The following is a 21095-nucleotide window of genomic DNA, read 5'->3' as shown; positions in this document are numbered from 1 at the left end:
GTTTACAAATATAATGTGTTCTAATTTTTGTCTGAATCAGATGTATGTAGACACTTTTTTATGTGCTTGTTCACCCATTTCAGTCTCTATATAGTTCATATTAAAATATTCAAAACATCTTATTTTTGTGAACGGATGGAGTAGAAGGTACCCCACGCACTGCGTTGGAAAATTTAGAAAGTAGCTATGATGCATAAGAAAATCATAAGCAGATGCAATCTATAGAAGAGGGCGGTATATGGGCGAAAACGGGGGTCTCAATATTAACATTAGGACCTCAAAATTCATGTTGAATTGTTTTCTACTTGCCTCGGGTTGAGTACATAAAACAACATAGTTTCCAATTGTAGCAAGTAGAAACTACCTAAGCACAAGTATCAATAGCATACGTGGAATACACAAAATTACAGCTCCAAGGAAAGATAGCAAACATATATCATCAGGATTACACACCTTTTAAGTGAATGACTTAAGAGGCTCCAATGTAGAAACTTTAGCCAAACAATGTTGCATGGTAACAACTACAAAAAATCTAGTACGGCAATTGAGGATACATAAAGGGTGAGTGTAGAGTTACCAGCCTCTAGTTGCAAGTCAACCAGGGAAAATAAAAACATACCCCTTAATAATCCATGGAAGTATGCACCTGATACATTAGAATAAGAAAATTGTTATGTTATGCATTGTACAAAAAATATAGTACAATATGAGTATAAAAACAGTACACCGTTTCAGCCTTTAGGTCATATGTAGTTGCATACAACAAAATCAATAAATATTGGATTAGCAATCCCCTAAGGTGCCGAACATAGTTTCCAGGAATAAGATTAGACTGGTCTTGTTCTGGCATAACTCCAGAACCCACTGATACAATATGAGTAACATAACATGGGTACATGTCAGGTAGATCTAGACAAACTGTTAGTATCAAGCTATTAGCTGGTAAAATTGCAACAGGAAAAAACTATCACCTGGTTAGATCCGTGTTGTGTGTGAGAGCAGGAAGCTAGCTTAATTTTTAGACATGGATACATGGCAACACACTTTGTGCATGCAAGGGCAAGAAAGTTTGCATGCATTAATCCATGCATGTTTGTTAGTCATTCATGCATACGTCAATATATACAATTATTTGTCAGAAACTTGGAAAATGGACATATATGTCACATTTGATTTAAAGCAGCAATAGTTGCAGCCAATCTTACAAATCCTCGATCTTCACAATGAAAATACAGATAAACCAAATTAGGCGGGTTCAACCTTCTAACTCACCGCTCCATCAATGTTACTGGGCAGGAGACGTTGGCGGTGGAGCCATGCGAGGTGATGGCTTGTGCATGTTGGGCAAAGAGAGCCAACATTTCGTTGTGAGAACTGGGATGGGTAAGGATTCATCCTATGGATATATGAAGGACAATATGAGATGCAATGAAGAGAAAGAGATATGCATGACATTGGAATAGGAAGGAGAGCAGACGGCACAAAACGTTGGCCGTGTATGCTTTCATTAGTTTCCTACATGTGTTGTCTCTCATGGATTTGGTGGGCAAGTAACAACGGGATGCATGCAGGCTAGAGTAATGGGTTGCATGTGCTTGCTAGTTTATTCACAAAGGAAACTTCATGCAGTGAACTAGAAAGAATCCGCTCAAAATAAAAAGTAAGCCGGCAACTGGACACTCATGTGGATGGGTCGCTGATGTTGATAAGTTGCACAAGATGATATGATAGTGGGATGTGTCTCTTAGGCATATAGGATAGGATAACACACGCATCATACATAAACCACAAATATAAACCCGCCAGGAGAGGAGGACATCAACTGGGACGTGCCCCATGAATAAGTTACTAAAGATATGTTTCGAAACCACCAACATGAAGGAATAACATCCATCTGAGGTTCGATGAAGAGAGGAGGCACTCCTGCACCACCTTGACGCTTGCCCATATTCAATACTAGGCTCAATTTTCTAGGTGCCACCATCGGCACCAACACAACATCCAAAAGATGTGGCTGCATCAGATCCATGGGACCAATGCCCCCGCAAGCCTGCTGCCAACGTTGAAGCAAACATAATAGGTCTAGGAGACTTATTCCACTCGTGTGACATTGTCTCCATCTCAGCATCGCTGTTGGGACACCCGAATTAGAGATTTACGCGAAAAAGGGAGTACTCATCGGGTAAAACACGAGTTATGTGGCCCAACTCGTCAATATTAAATTCTATTTTTGATGCATGTGTACTTTGCCAAATCAGATTTTCCTTTTATTGAAGATGATATCATGTAAGGTACAAGTCACGATTTTATCAATCCTTAGATGATTCATGCATGCAGTTTTTATAGGCTGTGTGTAACGCATATGTGTTTTCTTTAGAGAGAAACACATGTGTTAGTGGTCAAACTAAGTTTGGCAAAAGAAATCAAGACAACAATTTAGTCGTCATTGTTTTTTTTGAAAGATCCGGTTTGAGCCGGCTTCATTGATTTAGGAGAAAGCATACGGGAAAACAAGGAGGATCAAGTGATCATGGTGCACAAGAGCAGTGCGCAAGCTACAAAGAGAAACGAAAAAAGAAAGAGGGGCACCCGACGCCCACCCCACAGAAACTGCCTATCGCGCAGAGGCGTCCTCGAACGGGGTCTCTAAGCATGTTCCTCCGACAAGCCTCCATTGTGCAAGGTCGAGCTTTATAGCCTGGATTACGTCGTCTGTCTGTGGCAGTTTCCCTCTGAAGACACATGCGTTCTGCTCCTTCCAGATGTGCCAAGCAATCAAAAGCATCATGGTTCTGATCCCTCGTCTCTGGCCGGTTGGTGTGCGCCTGATCATCTCCGGGCAGTGCTATAGAGAGCTGTGGGTAGGCAGCCGCAGAGCGGATTCTAGGCTCCTCATACATAAACTGTAGAAGTATCCATTCGGCCAGCCCCTCCTCTGCAGCCTGTCGTTGCACCAGAGCCTGTTATTATGGAGTAACCAGGCGAACATCTTGATAGTCCCAGGCGCCCAACATTTCCAGACAACGTTGCTATGGCTCGTGCTCGGCGTGTCCTTGAAAAACACGTTGTATGCTGCCCGGGCAGAGTGCACCGCGCCTCCTCCGGCAGTCCAAGCGAGCTGATCAGCATCTTGACCGTCGAGGGTGATCTCAGCTTGCTGGAGCCGCCGCCAGAGCCACAAGAAATCGACAGCGATGAGTGTCATGTTTCCGTGGCAGAGATCCCTGATCCACTGGTCGTTGTCTAGTGCTGAGGCCACCGATCGGTTATTGTGCCGCGAGTGCTTGAACGGGCTCGGGAAAGCAACACTCAGAGGTGTACCATCAAGCCAAGGGCACGTCCAAAACCCTATCCTTTGGCCATCACCAATCGTGATCATCGTTGCTCTGGTGAACAGCTCCCTCTTTGCCTTGTCGCATGGCAAGGGGAAGGCCGCCCAGGGCCGCGTCGGTTGCTACCAGGATGCCTAGAGCCAACGCAGCCAGAGAGCGGAACCGAACCGGTGCAAGTCTGGGATCCCCAACCCGCCCTTCTTCACTGGAGAGCACACCTCTTTCCAAGCCACCTTGCACTTTTCGCCGGTCAGTGCTTCGTCTTGGGCCCACAGGAAGCGACGTCGTGCCTTGTCTATCTCCTTTAGAACCTTCTTTGGCACCTTGAGCACTGTCAGGGCGAATGTTGGCAGCGCTGAAAGCACCGCCCGCACCAGAACACGTCGACCTACCAGCGACATCAGTTTACCCTTCCAGCCCGCGAGACATGACTTCACTCGATGTATGAGGAATTGGAATTGCACCAGTCGCAGCCTCTTGGGGGATAGTGGCAGTCCCAGGTAGGTTGTGGGGAAACTAGTGATCGATCCCCCAAACCCTTGCAAGACCTCTGCCAGCAGCTGGCCATCGCATTTCATCAGGATTACTGAAGATTTTGCTTGGTTCAGCTTCAGCCCCGTCGCCTCTCCAAATGAGTGCAGCAACCCCAACAAGGGGGCGATCTCTTCTTTGATTGGGTTGGCGAAGATAATTGCGTCGTCGGCATATAGGCTCACCCGCATGCCTGCCCCGTGCCCCGGCAGCGGCGCAATCAACCCTCTTGTTGTGGTCGTGTCCAGCAGACGATACAGCGGATCGATCGCAAAAATGAACATCAGTGCCGAGAGCGGGCCTCCCTGCCTGAGCCCGCGGGCGTGAAAGAAGCTAGGCCCCAGCGACCTGTTCAGCAGACAAGAAGAGGATGCAGTGGTGAGGAGCAGGGCGACCCAGTTTCTCCAACGCTGCGAGAAACCCATGCGCTGCAGCAGTTCGATCAGGTATGTCCAGGATACAGAATCAAACGCTCGAGCGAAGTCGAGTTTGAAGAGCAAGGCCTGCTTTTTTTTCTCTATGAAGCATTCTGACACAACCTTGCACATACTGAAAACTGTCGTGTACGCATTTTCCTTTCTGAAACGCCGTTTGCGCCGGCGAGATAAATCCGTTCAGAGCAGAGGACAGCCTGAGCGCTAGCACTTTGGTGATTAGCTTGGCCATGGAATGAATCAGACTGATGGGTCTGTAGTGACTGAGCTCTGACGCACCACTTTTCTTCGGTAGAAGGGAAATGAGCGCAGAATTCAGGTCGGTGAAATTACTCCCTGCTGAAAGGATCGATATAGTTGACTAGAGGGGGGGTGAATAGGCAACTAACAATTTTTAGCTTTTCTTTACCAATTTAAACTTTGCATCAAAGTAGGTTGTCTAGATATGCAACTAGGTGGGCAACCTATATGATGCAACAACAACTAGCACACACGCAAGGAAGGGATACAACAGAATATAAGCGCGCACAAGTAAAGGTAACAGATAACCAAGAGTGGAGCCGGTGGGGACGAGGATGTGTTATCGAAGTTCCTTCCTTTTGAGGGGAAGTACGTCTCCGTTAGAGCGGTGTGGAGGCACAATGCTCCCCAAGAAGCCACTAGGGCCACCGTATTCTCCTCACGCCCTCACACAATGCGAGATGCCGTGATTCCACTATTGGTGCCCTTGAAGGCGGCGACCGAACCTTTACAAACAAGGTTGGGGCAATCTCCACAACTTAATTGGAGGCTCCCAACGACACCACGAAGCTTCACCACAATGGACTATGGCTCCGCGGTGACCTCAACCGTCTAGGGTGCTCAAACACCCAAGAGTAACAAGATCCGCTAGGGATTAGTGGGGGAATCAAATTTCTCTTGGTGGAAGTGTAGATCGGGGCCTTCTCAACCAATCCCGAGCAAATCAACAAGTTTGATTGGCTAGGGAGAGAGATCGGGCGAAAATGGAGCTTGGAGCAACAATGGAGCTTTTGGGGGAAGAGGTAGGTCAACTTTGGGGAAGAAGACCTCCTTATATATAGGGGGAAACAATCCAACCGTTACCCCCCACACCAGCCCCGCAGAGAGCGGTACTACCGCTTGGCCAGCGGTACTACCGCTCCCCCTCGCGGTACTGCCGCTGGGCCCGGAGCAGTACTACCGCGGTGGTCAGGGCGGTACTACCGCATACGAGCGGTACTACGGCCCCCACTGCCGCGGCTAGTACCGTAAACCCCGACACGAAAAAAGACCCCTCGAATCGAGGCGGTACTAGCACGAGACCGCAGCGGTACTACGGCTGGGGGCTACCAGTGGTACTACCGCTCCGGCCCGCGGTACTACCGCTGGGACCAGAGAGGGCACACTGAGAAGGGGAACGAGCCCATCATTGAAGCGGAAAGGCTCGGAGGGGGGCAAAGGAAGTGTACGTGATGATTCTGCCCTAGCCTTTCCAAAGCGGACCCCCTCTTGATAGTACGGTGATCCCTATGAAACTAGTCCACCAAACTAAATCGAAAGGACCACACTGTCTTCGCTTCAAGCTCCGAGGGGAGGGAATCGTCTCGTGCCAAAAGGATGAATCTCTGAAAACACTCAATGCACACGATTAGTCCGCAAAAGCATTGTCATCAATCACCAAAACAGCTAAGGGATACAAATGCCCTTACAATCTCCCCCTTTTTGGTGGATTGATGACAATACGGGATTTGCACAAACGGGAACAGACAAGGGACATAAGCAAACCCCCAAGTCTCTAAAATATAGACGGGCTCCCCCTAGATGTGTGCCATCAAGATAAGTGCTTTGGACTGCACGACACACATACTAGGATCAACACTCCCCTGTATTTTAGAGACCAACAACCTAAGCGAGATTCAAGAGAGCAGGATATATAACATAATAAGCATGCAACTCATGAGATACCAAAAGACTAGAGACATAGATAAAGATATGATAAGGATAAGGTAGCATATGTCTCACACCATATGACTGGAACTGAGGTCTCACGGAACACAAAACCAAACAAAGCACAAGGTAGCAAACACAACGAAAGCACAAAGACAAAGACACACTCGCAACACAACGACACAAATCCCTAAACTCTCCCCCCCTTTGGCATCGAGACACCAAAAGGGGCAAAGAGCGCTCCTACGGCTCTAGGTGAGAGCATGCTGAGGATCTCGAACATCAGTACTCCGCGTGATCGTCTGCACCGCCGTCCTCGGTCGGAAACTGCTCGGCATCTGAATCGGTCCACGGACAGTGCTGCTGGATCCACTCCTCCTCCTCAGTGATGTGACCCTCAGAGCCGCTGGTGACTATCGCACCTAACTGACGCATAAGCTCCTTGTGGCGTCCCCCTGGCATTCTTCTCAGCCACATGTGTCATGTACTCACCGTGAGACTCCATGCAAAACAGCTTCTTCATCTTGAGCTTGAGCTTCTTTGCCCAAGAGGGCTCTGCCTCAGAAGGCACAGAGTCATGGTCAACACCAGTATCAGCCTCGCCCTCGGTCTCCATGGCAGCAGCAGAAGAAGGAACCCCAGATTTAGGAACGGAGGTGCCCCAATTGTCCTTCTTCCTCAGACGCTTGATCTCATGAGAAACCAACTCTCCAGTTTCCAGCAATTCCTCGGGATAGGTACTCCTCCAGGCCTTCTCAATGAGCAACATGATAAACGGAGCATAAATCGGGCACTTGCGCTCAGAAACAGCAGACAGAAGTTCAGACCACATAACATGAGAGATGTCCAGGGACTCGCCAGTGTTTGCTTCCTTCTCACGCTGGCAGAAGAGAAGCATGTCCACGAGATAGGAGTGAACCATGTCCAGATTCCCGATATGAGGGAAGAGAGTCTCGCGGAAGATACGGTGAAGGATGTCCAGAAAGGCAGACAGCTCATAGGTTTCCTTCTTGGTATCAGGGTTGATCTTCAAAGTACGGTAGGGCCAGAGGGCTTGCTTGTGAGTGGAGATAACATTGTGGTGAGGACGGAACCCGACTGGAGTCTCGAGCCCTTGATCTTCCACCTCAAGCAACTCCATGAAGGCCTTCCACTTGACAGCTAGCAACTTCCCATTAGTCATCCAAGTCAGAGTCCTGTCTACATCAGTTCCTAGGTGGACAGTGGCATAGAACTGGGCCACCAAATCTGCATCAAAGTCCTTGTTGAACTGCATGATCCTGAGAATGTTCAACTGAGAGCACATCTGAAGGGCATCACCAAAGTACTCCGGGTCCTTCTCCATAGCATCCATGTTGATGGAATGAACATTGACAAAGAGGTTCTTCTTAGCCTTGATCACGTCAAAGTAGGTGGCATACTGAAACCGGTTCCAGAACGGGCGATTGACAAGGTTGGATTCTTGGGCTTCCTCATATGGGTTGCAGCGACGCCTGTCCCAGAATTCCTTGGCAGTCATCTCAGTCACCTTCTTGCCAGTTGACTTCGGCCGGTTGGCAGTCTTCTTCTTGAGTTGAGGATTAGCACTTGAGGAAGCACCCACTGGCGGCGGTGGAGCACTGGAAGAACCACCTGCAGACTCAGATGAGCGGTACCGCTTTGACGTTGAACGCCTGGGGTTGACACGGCGGACTTGCTGCTCAGGATGTTCATCACCTGGAACCAAACACACGGACACACGAAACAACCAGAAGGAACGATCAAAACCAAATAAACACAACAAATATGGATCAACATATGGTAGGAAACGATGGAACTGGGCATCCGGCGGTAGTACTGTGCCTGCACAGCGGCAGTACCGCACCAGTGGTAGTACCGTGCCTCCACAGAGGCAGTACCGCTCCAGCGGTAGTACCGCGCCAGATGGGCGGTAGTACCGCCCGAGACGGGGCACGGAGGATCCCTACTGCCGTGGTCAGATCCGGCACTACCGGGGATGCCAAATTCAAAAATAAACCTACCAAACATCAATCCAAAGAATCTAGTTGCCTTCTCCAACCTACTCAAGCCTAGATTTGGCCAAAAATCTAGAGATGCAACCACTATTGCCCCTAAAACGCGAGATCTGAAAAATAGACAAGAAGAGAAGAGGAACGGGGGCAATACCGGCATCCATGGCAAGAGGACGAGGTGGGGATCGACTCCACCGAAGGAAATGGAGAGGAACGGTCCGGAGACGGAGGGCCGCCAGAGCCCTCCCGCGGCGAGATGGCGCTGGAGAGAGAGGAAGAGGAATGAGGGGACGAAGCAAATGGGTATGGGGGGAGGAAACCACCCCTGCCCACGACTTAACCCCCTGGCCCCGCCCCTCAGCGGTAGTACCGTGGTGATGGGCGGTAGTACCGCTTAGCCACATAAGTGGTAGGACCGCTCCCGTATAGCGGCAGTACCGCTCCAGCGGTAGTACCGCGCCTTCACAGCGGTAGTACCGCCCAACGCAACTCAAAACTAGACTCAACACCTATGGCACAAAAAAGAAAAGAAGGGAAACGACGGCAAGAAGAGAAAACCAACACAAAGCAACAAGAGCACCAGCAAGAGAACAAGAACCACACACCTCTACACGAGAGGGCGGTGGCCGAGGCCACCTATGTTTGAGTCAATTGGTATGGCACCGTGAAGAATTATCCTTGGGCCCATGACCAAAACTCGTCTTTGAAGCACAAGTACCATCAAAAATGGCTAATGTGAAAGAGTGAGATTAGTTTATGCATTATGGGGGGAGGAAGAGTTCATTGAGAGAACAACACTCCCCCTAAGTCCATGCCTACACCTAGACAAGAATGCATGATGAATGTGAGGGGTGTGCAAAGGTTCAAACCACATTGCTCGAATCAATGATATTTAGCTCATGCCTTAACTCGCGAAATCTTGCTTCATCCAATGGCTTCGTGAAAATATCTGCAAGGTTATCATGAGTGTTGACATAGTTGAGCTCGATCTCCCCTCGCCTAATATGATCCCGGATGAAGTGATACCGAATCTCAATATGCTTCGTCTTGAAGTGTTGCATCGGGTTGAGAGAAATCTTGATGGCACTTTCATTGTCACACCAAAGAGGCACTTTGTCACAAATGACACCGTAATCCTTTAAAGTTTGCCTCATCCATAAGAGTTGTGCACAACAACTCCCGGCCGCCACATACTCCGCTTCGGTGGACGAGAGAGACACACAACTTTGCTTTTTAGAAGACCAACTTACCAAAGAGCAACCAAGAAATTGGCACCCTCCGGAAGTGGACTTCTTATCCACTTTGTCTCCTGCCCAATCGGAGTCCGAATAACCTACAAGCTTGAAGTTTGCTCCTCTTGGGTACCATAAGCCAAAGTTTGGGGTATGAACCAAATATCGAAAGATTCGCTTGACCGCCACAAAGTGGCTTTCCTTAGGTGCGGCTTGAAACCGTGCACAAATTCCCACACTCAACATGATATCCGGTCTAGATGCATAAAGGTAAAGCAAGGATCCAATCATGGAGCGATATACCTTTTGATCCACCGCTTTACCATTGGGATCAATGTCAAGTTGGCACTTGGTGGGCATTGGAGTGGAAGCCGGCTTGACATCACTTAGCTTGAATCTCTTTAGCATGTCTTGAGTGTATTTGGCTTGGTTGATGAAGGTTCCTTCTCTTCTTTGTTTGATTTCGAATCCGAGAAAGAACTTCAACTCTCCCATCATAGACATCTTGAACTTTGAGGTCATGAGAGCGGCAAATTCTTCATTGAAGGCTTTGTTCGGGGAACCAAAAATAATATCATCAACATATAGTTGGCACACAAACAACTCCCCTTTGACCTTCTTAGTAAAAAGAGTGGGGTCGATTTTCCCGATTTTCAATCCACGATCTTGTAACAACTCCGTAAGATGCTCATACCACGCACGTGGGGCTTGTTTAAGGCCATAGAGCGCCTTGTGGAGTTGATACACATGATCGGGGAAATAGGGATCTTCGAACCTGGGGGGTTGTTTGACATACACCAACTCATTTATGGGACCATTAAGAAAAGCACTCTTCACATCCATTTGTTGCAACGTGAAATTATGATGAGAAGCATAAGCAATCAACAAACGAATAGATTCAAGGCGAGCGACAGGGGCAAAGGTTTCACCGTAGTCGATACCCTCGACTTGGGAGTAGCCTTGTGCCACCAAACGAGCCTTGTTGCGAACAATGATCCCATGAGCATCTTGCTTGTTCTTGAATATCCACTTGGTTCCAATGACATTATGGTTCCCGGTTGGCCTTGGCACTAATTTCCACACTTGGTTATGTTCGAAGTTGTTGAGTTCTTCATGCATGGCATTGAGCCAATCCGGGTCCTCGAGCGCTTCATAAACCTTTTGGGGTTCGACACAAGAAACAAACGCATGATGTTCACAATAGTTTGCTAATTGTCTACGAGTGCTTACCCCCTTTCTTAGGCTTCCAACCACATTCTCCATGAGATGACCTTTGGTGGTGAGCTTGGAAGCGATCTTAGCGGCACGACGCTCCAATTCCTCCTCGAAGTGAAACGAGGAGGGGTTACTTGATCATCTTGAGTGTCGTCTTGAGCTTGTTCTTGATCTTGAACTTGCTCGAGGGGGAGAACTTGACCTTGGGCATCATTTGGTGGATCACCACCATCTTGAGGTTGATCTTGCCCTTGATCTTGTTCATGAGGTTGAGGGCCTTCACTTTGTTCTTCGGAAGCGTGTGGGTCTTGGGTTGGTGATGGCTCCACTTGAGTGGAGCATTGTCCTTCTCCTTCGGCCACAAGGGGTTCCTCAATGGGTAGGATATAACCAACACCCATTCTTCTTATGGCTTGGGGAGGAATTTCATCACCTACATCACAAGTACCACTTTGCTCCACTTGGGAGCCGTTATTCTCATCAAACTCCACGTTACACGTCTCCTCAATAAGTCCCGTGGACTTATTGAGAACACGGTAAGCATGGGAGTTTGTAGCATAACCAACAAATATGCCCTCATGAGCTCTAGTCTCAAATTTAGACAAACGAACACCTTTCTTGAGAATGAAACACTTACACCCGAACACCCGAAAGTACTTGAGGTTGGGCTTGTTACCGGTGAGTATCTCATATGGAGTCTTGTTCAAGCCTTTGCGGAGATAGAGCCGATTTGAAGCATGACACGCGGTGTTGATGGCTTCGGCCCAAAAGTTGTATGGAGACTTGAACTCCGCCATCATGGTCCTTGCCGCATCCATCAACGTCCGGTTCTTCCTCTCCGCAACACCATTCTGTTGAGGGGTGTAAGGTGCGGAATATTGATGCTTGATCCCCTCATCACTAAGAAACTCATCCAAGGTGTAGTTCTTGAACTCGGTGCCGTTGTCACTTCTTATTGTCAAGATCTTTGCATTGTGTTGACGTTGGGCTTCATTTGCAAAGTCAATGACGGTTTGTTGGGTCTCACTCTTCCTTTTGAAGAAATACACCCAAGTGTATCTTGAATAGTCATCCACAATTACCAAGCAATACTTTCTACCCCCAAGACTATCAAAGGATGGAGGCCCAAAGAGATCCAAATGAAGGAGCTCCAAAGGCCTCTTCGAGTAAATGAGAGTCGTGGGAGGGTGAGCCTTCTCATGAAGCTTTCCTTCGATACAAGCACTGCAAGCACGATCTTTAGCAAAACTAACGTTCGTTAGTCCACGGACATGGTCCCCCTTGAGAAGACTTTGCAAAGATCTCATATTGACATGGGCTAAACGGCGATGCCAAAGCCATCCCACGTCAACTTTAGCCATTAGGCATGTCGCGGTCTTAGTGGGTTGCTCCGAAAAGTTAATCACATAGAGACCGTTCTCGACATGCCCAACAAAGGCTACTTTAAGAGTCTTGCTCCACAAGAGGGCCACGGTATTAATATCAAAGAAAGTGGCAAAGCCCATGGTAGCAAGTTGACGAACGGAAAGTAAATTGTATGCAAGGGACTCAACTAGCATGACCTTCTCGATCGTGAGATCATGAGAAATGACAACTTTGCCGAGTCCCAATACCTTAGAAGACGAGACATCACCCCACTCGACATTGGTGGGCATAGATGGAATCTTGTGCACGTCCACCACCAAGTCCTTGCTTCCGGTCATATGTTTTGTAGCTCCACTATCGAGCTACCATGATCCCCCACCGGAAGCAAACACCTACAAGAGATCAATGCTTGGTTTTAGGTACCCATTTTGTAATGGGTCCTTTGATGTTAGTAACAAGGGTCTTAGGAACCCAAATGGACCATTCAATATACTCATGAGGAGAACCAACAAATTTGGCATAAACATGCCCATCACTAGCACGGCATAACACATAAGAAGGATTAAAGTCGCCGGCTTTGTTGGATGGGGTGGTATTGCCCTTCTTGACACCGTCACCCTTCCCATTGTTCTTCTCCTTGGAAGCACCCTCTCCCTCCTTCACAAAAGTTTGCTTGAGAGGAGGAGGTCGTTTGGTCTTGTCATTCTTCTTCTTGTTCTTGGGCTTGGGTGCGAACCCAATCCCCTCCTTGGCCACAACTTCCTTTTGGTTTCTCAAAAGGTCGTTGAGGTTCTTCTCACCTTGTATGCATGACACAAGGCCTTTCTCAAGTTGCTCCTTCAACTTAGCATTCTCCTCAACAAGATGCACATGCTCACAACAAGGGTTAGTAGCATTTGCATTATCAATTAACACCATATGAGGAAAGGTGGCTTTCTCCTTAGTTAGCTTTACTTGGAGTTGATCATGAGACTCCTTGAGGTTAGCATGAACGCCCTTCAAGACTTTGTGAGCCTTGTCGAGAATGTCAAACTCCTCTTTAAGTCTAGCAAGATCAACCCCAAGTTTTGCCTTCTCGGAGTTTAGCACACGAGACACAACAAGAGCATGATCAAGATCTTTCTTTAACTTAGCATGATCATCGTTGTATGACTCCTCAAGAGCCAAACGAAGACCACGCTCTTCGTCAAGAGCATTGGAAAGATCCGAAATCTCATCGGCATAGTCACGACTATGCCCCTCCATCTTAGAGATGGTATCTTCGTGAGCCTCGATCATGTCATTGGCTTCACCAAGTTGTTCCAAGAGAGCAACGAAGTGCTTCTTGGATTTACCCTTGAGTTTACCCATAAAGGTCTCAAACTCATTTTCCTCCACATTTGTCCCCTCATGTTCATCAATGCTATCCATCGAAGAAGGATGATTAATGATGGTAGTTTTGATGTTGGAGGTTACCTTGTTGGTGGCTTTAGCCATGAGGCACTTGGCGGTGATGTTCTCATTAGGTGAGTCGAAGAGAGACATCCGTGGAGTCTTCGCAATGGCAACGGAGGCCATGGCAACCGACTCACCATCTTCATCATCGTCATCATCCTCGTTGTACTCTTCTTGTACCGCCAATGCCTTGGGAGGAGTCTTCTTGGTGAAGTTGCTCTTGTTGGGGAACGACTTGGCCTTGTCCTTTCTAATGAGCTTGCCACCATTGTCCTCCCTCTTCTCGTAAGGGCACTCCACAACAAAGTGGCTCACATTGCCACAATTGAAGCAAGTCCTCACTCATTGCTTGCCCTTTGCGCCACTTGAATTGTTCTTGTTGAAGTTTGGCCTTGTGTTCTTCTTGCTCCAAAATTGCCTTGAAGCAAGAGCCATGTGTTCATGATAGGCATACTTCGTATCTTCAAGGTTGCCCTCCTCTTCTTCCTCTTCATCCTCTTCCTCCATACTAACCTTGGCCTTTAGAGCAAGGTTGGGCTTCTTTTCTCTTTGAGAGCGAAGAACCGCATTGTCGGCGGTCTTGTCCAAGATGCTCATAGCAACAAACTCATCCAACACTTCACTTGATGACAAGGTGTGGAAGTCCGGCCTTTGACGAATTACGGAGCACATGGCTTTGTGGTAGGGCATCATTGCCTTGAGGAATTTGCGCTTGATCCAATTGTCATCCGTGTCCTTACTTCCATGATCTCGGAGAGAGACCGCGAGTTTGGTTACTCTCCGAAAAAGCTCACGAGGTTCTTCATCTTCTTTCATTGCAAACTCGTCGGCTTCATCTTGCACCACTTCATAGTTGGAGCGTTGAATGCTTGCGCTTCCCCGATAGAGGGAAACAACTTGGAGCCAAGCATCTTTGGCCACGGTGTAAGGCCGGAGATGAGGAAGATCTTCGGGTGGGATTGCTTCTTGGATGATGAAGAGAGCATTCTCATTGAATTGATGATCCACAACTTCTCTAGGAGTGAAGTTACTTCGGTCATGCAGATAGAAACCTTCTTCAATGATTCTCCAAAGGTTAGTGTTCACATGATTTAAATGACGCTTAAAACGATAGACCCAAGAATCAAAATCTACATTCTTCTCAATCTTAGGAGCCGGGCCGGCATGATTTAAATGAGTGGAAGGGAGCGGTCCACCATAGACAGGTGGAGGTTCCACATGGGCAAAGATGCCGGTGCCCTTTTTACCACTAGAAGAAGGAGCTTTCTCGCTAGTAGCTTCCCCTTTGTCGGTGGTAGCATCCGTCACCTTGTTGGCGGGATCACCCACTTTCAACGGTGCGGTGGAAAGCTTAAGCCCTTCTAAGTATTTATTAAACATGCTTTCGACCTCGGTAGTCAGGTTTTCAATGTGTCCAACGCCACAGTTAATTCCTCACGAGAGACCGTGGTTCCCCCATCTCCCGTAGACGAGACCGGATTCACACCGGAGTGCTCCTCCACACTGTCTACGACGTCAACCATACTCTTCGGACGGTAAGGTCCTTAAAAAGAGACGAGGCTCTGATACCAATTGAAAGGATCGATATAGTTGACTAGAGGGGGGGGGGGTGAATAGGCAACTAACAATTTTTAGCTTTTATTTACCAATTTAAACTTTGCATCAAAGTAGGTTGTCTGGATATGCAACTAGGTGGGCAACCTATATGATGCAAAAACAACTAGCACACACGCAAGGAAGGGATACAACAGAATATAAGCGCGCACAAGTAAAGGTAAGAGATAACCAAGAGTGGAGTCGGTGGGGACGAGGATGTGTTGTCGAAGTTCCTTCCTTTTGAGGGGAAGTACGTCTCCGTTAGAGCGGTGTGGAGGCACAATGCTCCCCAAGAAGCCACTAGGGCCACCGTATTCTCCTCACGCCCTCACACAATGCGAGATGCCGTGATTCCACTATTGGTGCCCTTGAAGGCGGCGACCGAACCTTTACAAACAAGGTTGGGGCAATCTCCACAACTTAATTGGAGGCTCCCAACGACACCACGAAGCTTCACCACAATGGACTATGGCTCCGCGGTGACCTCAACCGTCTAGGGTGCTCAAACACCCAAGAGTAACAAGATCCGCTAGGGATTAGTGGGGGGAATCAAATTTCTCTTGGTGGAAGTGTAGATCGGGGCCTTCTCAACTAATCCCGAGCAAACAACAAGTTTGATTGGCTAGGGAGAGAGATCGGGCGAAAATGGAGCTTGGAGCAACAATGGAGCTTTTGGGGGAAGAGGTAGGTCAACTTTGGGGAAGAAGACCTCCTTATATATAGTGGGGGGAACAATCCAACCGTTACCCCCCACACCATCCCCGCAGAGAGCGGTACTACCGCTTGGCCAGCGGTACTACCGCTCCCCCTCGCGGTACTGCCGCTGGGCCCGGAGTGGTACTACCGCGGTGGTCAGGGCGGTACTACCGCATACGAGCGGTACTACGGCCCCCACTGCCGCGGCTAGTACCGTAAAACCCGACACGAAAAAAGACCCCTCGAATCAAGGCGGTACTAGCACGAGACCGCAGCGGTACTACGGCTGGGGGCTACCAGCGGTACTACCGCTTGTAGCACCCAAGCGGTACTACCGCTCCGGCCCGCGGTACTACCGCTGGGACCAGAGAGGGCACACTGAGAAGGGGAACGAGCCCATCATTGAAGCGGAAAGGCTCGGAGGGGGGCAAAGGAAGTGTACGTGATGATTCCGCCCTAGCCTTTCCAAAGCGGACCCCCTCTTGATAGTACGGTGATCCCTATGAAACTAGTCCACCAAACTAATTCGAAAGGACTACACCGTATTCGCTTCAAGCTATGAGGGGAGGGAATCGTCTTGTGCCAAAAGGATGAATCTCTGAAAACACTCAATGCACACGATTAGTCCGCAAAAGCATTGTCATCAATCACCAAAACAACTAAGGGATACAAATGCCCTTACACCTGCCATCTGATAGAACTTGTTAAAAACAGCCATGACCTCCTCCTTAATGATCGGCCAACACGAGCGATAGAATTGCCCAGTGAAGCTGTCCGGGCCCGGGGCCTTTTCCGTGGGGGACGCGAGGATCGCCGCCCAGACCTCGGGCATGGTGAACGGGCCGTCCAGCTGCGGTGAGGCCACTACCGGGATGTTTAGGCTGTCCCAGTTCAGGGTGCAGCTTCAGTGTTTGCTTCGTCCTAGAGCTTCAGAGAAATGATCAAAGATGATCTTCTCTTTCTCGTTGTGATCCACCACCACCCTGTCATTGTTGCTGATCGCATGGATGAAATTGTTCCTACGGTGCGATTGCATTTTGGCATGGAAAAATCTCGTGCTGGCATCTCCTGCTCGTAGCCAATTCACTTTGGATGCCTACCGCTTTCTCGCCCGCTCTATTGCAGCCAGCCCGAGCACTTTTTGCTTCAGGGTTTTTCTCAGGTTTCTCTCAGCAACCGTGAGGGCTTGATGCTCTTGCGCTAAACCAAACTACATAATTACTTCATTAGCAATGTGCAGCTACAGCCTAACCTTGCCAAACGTTGCCTTGCTCCAGATTCTTAGGTCAGTAGCCGCCCTTGCCAATCTTCTCTTCATCCTCACAAAGGGGCAGTCGTGCGGGACAGGTCATTGCCAAGCTCGCAACACTGTTTCATTGAAATGTGAAAATCTGGGCCAAAAAAATTCGAACCTGAAGCAAACTTTTCTGAAAGGTGTGGTAGCTTTGGCCAGATCAGCGGGTAATGATCAGAGAAAGAAGTTTATGCTGCCATTAGCATGTAATCTTGATACAGCAGATCCCATGAGTCATTGCAGAAATACTTGTCGATACTGCAAAGGGTAGGGTTCTCATGTTCGTTGCTCCATGTGAATTTCCTGTTTCTGCGCTTTAACTCTTTCAGCCCAGCCAGTCAAGCGCTCTTCTAAATTTGCCCATCATCCTCCTGTTAATGTTGTTGTTACTCTTGTCGCTCGCTTGATATATCATGTTGAAATCTCCGTTGATCATCCAGGGCTCACCCACCGGCGGTGCTGCGGCGGCAGCTCGGCGAGGAAACTATCTTTCTGCGCGTCGTCCGTTGGCCCATAGACCGTGGTAAGCCAGAACGGCTCGCCCACTGATACGTCTCCAACGTATCTATAATTTTTGATTGTTCCATGCTATTATATTATCTGTTTTGGATGTTTAATGGGCTTTAATATGCACTTTTATATTATTTTTGGGACTAACCTATTAACCGAAGGCCCAGTGCAAATTGCTGTTTTTGGCCTATTTCAGTGTTTCGCAGAAAAGGAATATCAAACGGAATCCAAACGGAATTAAACCTTCGCGAGGATCTTTCTTGGAACAAACACAACCCAGGAGACTTGGAGTGGAAGTCAGAGATGCAACGAGGCGACCACGAGGCAGGAGGGTGCGCCCAGGGGGGTAGGTGCGCCACCCACCCTCGTGGGCTCCTTGTAGCTCCACCGACCTACTTCTTTCGCCTATATATACTCTTATACCCTGAAAACATCCAGAGGAGCCACGAAACCACTTTTCCACCGCCGCAACCTTCTGTACCCGTGAGATCCCATCTTGGGGCCTTTTTCGGCGCTCCGCCGGAGGGGGATTCGATCATGGAGGGCTTCTACATCAACACCATAGCCTCTCTGATGATGTGTGAGTAGTTTACCACAAACCTTCGGGTCCATAGTTATTAGCTAGATGGCTTCTTTTCTCTCTTTGGTTCTCAATACAAAGTTCTCCTCGATGTTCTTGGAGATCTATTCGATGTAATACTTTTTGCGGTGTGTTTGTCGAGATCCGATGAATTGTGGGTTTATGATCAAGATTATCTATGAACAATATTTGATTCTTCTCTGAATTCTTATATGCATGATTTGATATCTTTGCAAGTCTCTTCGAATTATCGGTTTAGTTTGGCCTACTAGATTGATCTTTCTTGCAATGGGAGAAGTGCTTAGCTTTGGGTTCAATCTTGCGGTGTCCTTTCCCAGTGACAGTAGGGGCAGCAAGGCACGTATTGTATTGTTTCCATTGAGGATGAAAAGATGGGGTTTATATCATATTGCTTGAGTTTATCCCTCTACATCATGTCATCTTGCTTAATGCGTTACTCTGTTATTATGAACTTAATACTCTAGATGCATGCTGGATAGCGGTCGATGTGTGGAGTAATAGTAGTAGATGCAGAATCGTTTCGGTCTACTTGACACAGACGTGATGCCTATGTTCATGATCATGCCTAGATATTCTCATAACTATGCGCTTTTCTATCAATTGCTCGGCAGTAATTTGTTCACCCACCGTAATATATGCTATCATGAGAGAAGCCACTAGCGAAACCTATGGCCCCCGGGTCTATTTTACATCATATTAGTTTCCAATCAACTAGCTAATTTTAGTTTACTATTTATTTTGCAATCTTTACTTTTCAATCTATACAACAAAAATACCAAAAATATTTATCTTATTATCTTTTTCAGATCTCGCTTTTGCAAGTGGCTGTGAAGGGATTGACAACCCCTTTATTGCGTTGGTTGCAAGGTTCTTGATTGTTTGTGGAGGTACTAGGCGATTTGCGTGTAGTCTCCTACTGGATTGATACCTTGGTTCTCAAAAATTGAGGGAAATACTTACGCTACTTTGCTTCATCACCCTTTCCTCTTCAAGGGAAAACCAATGCATGCTCAAGAGGTACCAAGAAGGATTTATAGCGCCATCGCCGGGGAGATCTACGCTCAAGTCAAGACATACCAAGTACCCATCACAAACTCTTATCCCTCGCATTACATTATTTGCCATTCGCCTCTCGTTTTCCTCTCCCCCACTTCACCTTTGCCTTTTCTTCGCCCTTCTTCTGTTCGACTTGTGTTACCATGTGCCTTCTTTTTGCTTGCGTCTTCGCTTGCTAAAAGTTTATGGATCCTCATCCGCTTGCCAATCTTTTTAAGAGATCCAATTATGATGAACCAATTTCTAGTGATTTGAGTGCACTAGATTATCTTTATGAGGTTTTGCTTGAAATTCGTGAATCTGAAAGTTGTGATGAAGAAATTTATGAAGAGATTCACGATAGCTCCTTGAATAAAAAACATGATTGCAATGATTTTACTATAAATTCTCTTGATGTCAATTGTGCTAATAGTATGCAAAACCCTAAGCTTGGGGATGCTAGTTTTGCTATGTCTACTACTTGTTGCAGTGATCATGATTGGGGTGATTCTTCTTATGATCTTGAAAATTTATTTAAGCCCCATGATGAATATGAGATTGATAATAGTGTTTGCAATAATATTGAAAGTGGGTTTGGAAGAGTGTCAACTTTAGATCCCACACATTTGGAGAATGTTCAATCTTATGGTATTTTTGATAAAAGTGGGTTTGGAGAGGTCATGACTTTAGTTAATGATAATCCCACTATTTTGGAAGAGTGTCAACTTTGCATGCATGTGGATCATGTTGAGAATATTTTATGCGATAGATATTTTGTTGAATTTTCTTATGATCCCACATTTAATTATTATGAGAGAGGAAAATATGGTTGTACAAAATTTTCATGTTACTAAATTACCTCTCGTTATGTATTGCTATTGTTTCTTTCCTCTTCCTTGCATATGCTAGTTTTTGCTTGCTATGTTAATTTGTTTGCTTATAAAATGCCTATGCATAGGAAGTATGTTAGACTTAGATGTGTTTATCACGTGTTCTATGATGCTCTCTTTGTGCTTTAATTCTTGTCTTTGATGTGAGCATCATTAAAATTATCAATGCCCAACTAGGGGCGTTAAATGATAGCGCTTGTTGGGAGGCAACCCAATTTTATTTTTTGTTCTTTGCTTTTTGTTCCTGTTTAGTAATAAATAATTATTCCAGACTCTGTTTAGATGTGGCTTTATGTTTTAATTAGTGTTTGTGCCAAGTAGAACCTTTGGGAAGACTTTGGTGAAGTCTTTGTGATCTTGCTGTAAAAAACAGAAACTTTAGCGCTCACGAGATTAGCTGCCATTTTTTACTGGAGAGTGTTTTTAGGTTGATTCTTTTTGCAGATGATTAATAGATAAATTCCTCACGTTCACAAATTTATTTCAGAATTTTTGGAGTTCATAAGTATACGTTTGATACAGATTACTACAGACTGTTCTGTTTTTGACAGATTCTGTTTTTCGTGTGTTGTTTACTTATTTTGATGAATCTATGGCTAGTATCGGGGGGTATGAACCATAGAGAAGTTGGAATACAGTAGGTTTAACACCAATATAAATAAATAATGAGTTCATTACAGTACCTTAAAATGGTGGTTTGTTTTCTTACACTAATGGAGCTCATGAGATTTTTCTGTTTAAGTTTTGTGTTGTGAAGTTTTCAAGTTTTTGGGTAAAGATTTGATGGATTTCGGAATAAGGAGTGGCAAGATACTAAGCTTGGGGATGCCCAAGGCACCCCAAGGTAAAATTCAAGGACAACCAAAAGCCTAATCTTGGGGATGCCCCGGAAGGCATCCCCTCTTTCATCTTCGTCTATCGGTAACTTTACTTGAGGCTATATTTTTATTCACCACATGATATGTGTTTTG

This window comes from Triticum aestivum, chromosome 1D, assembly GCF_018294505.1.
Source record: "Triticum aestivum cultivar Chinese Spring chromosome 1D, IWGSC CS RefSeq v2.1, whole genome shotgun sequence".
In the NCBI taxonomy this organism is placed as follows: domain Eukaryota; kingdom Viridiplantae; phylum Streptophyta; class Magnoliopsida; order Poales; family Poaceae; genus Triticum; species Triticum aestivum.
The sequence above is the reverse complement of the archived record's forward strand: the minus strand, read 5'-3'. Positions refer to the sequence as shown.